The sequence below is a fragment of the Octopus bimaculoides genome, chromosome 26, assembly GCF_001194135.2.
Source record: "Octopus bimaculoides isolate UCB-OBI-ISO-001 chromosome 26, ASM119413v2, whole genome shotgun sequence".
In the NCBI taxonomy this organism is placed as follows: domain Eukaryota; kingdom Metazoa; phylum Mollusca; class Cephalopoda; order Octopoda; family Octopodidae; genus Octopus; species Octopus bimaculoides.
The window spans coordinates 5,068,114-5,068,769 of NC_069006.1; positions in this window are offsets into that span (position 1 = coordinate 5,068,114).

A 656-nucleotide genomic window follows, 5' to 3' on the forward strand; every position below is an offset into this window, starting at 1 on the left:
CTGTCTCACTTATACTGTTTATAATATTCAGGTAGTGTTGTTTCTTAATTCACTTTGGCCATGACACATTTTGATAGAATACACTCATTCCATTTGTTATCTGAGACTTCTTTTCTTTGAACAAATGAGTTCCAAAGATGATTGTCTCGCTTTTTCTGCTTATAATATTCAGTCTGTGTTCTTTCTTACTTGTGTTTGACCTTGACACATGTTGATGGAATTCACTCTGTTCACCAAAATTCCTTTTATGTTTGAAGAGACAACTTTCAAAGATGATTGTCTTGCTTTTTCTGTTTATAATATTCAGTCAGTATTGTTTGTTAATTGTGTTTGACCATTACATATCTTGATGGAATTCACACTTTTCTTTTGACCAAATAATTGAAGATTGCTTTTCTCTGCAAAGACAACTTTCAATGTAATATTGTTTCTTAATTCAATTTGGCCATGACACATCTTGACAGAATACACTCGTTCCATTCGGTATCTGAGACTTCTTTTCTTTGAAGAGACAAGTTCCAAAGATGTTTGTCTCGCTTTTTCTGTTCATAATATCCAGTCAGAGTTGTTTGTTAATTGGATTTGCCCATGACACATCTTGGTTCGATATCCGAGACCAAACTGATTCAAGGTTTATTTTCTTTCAAAAGACAACT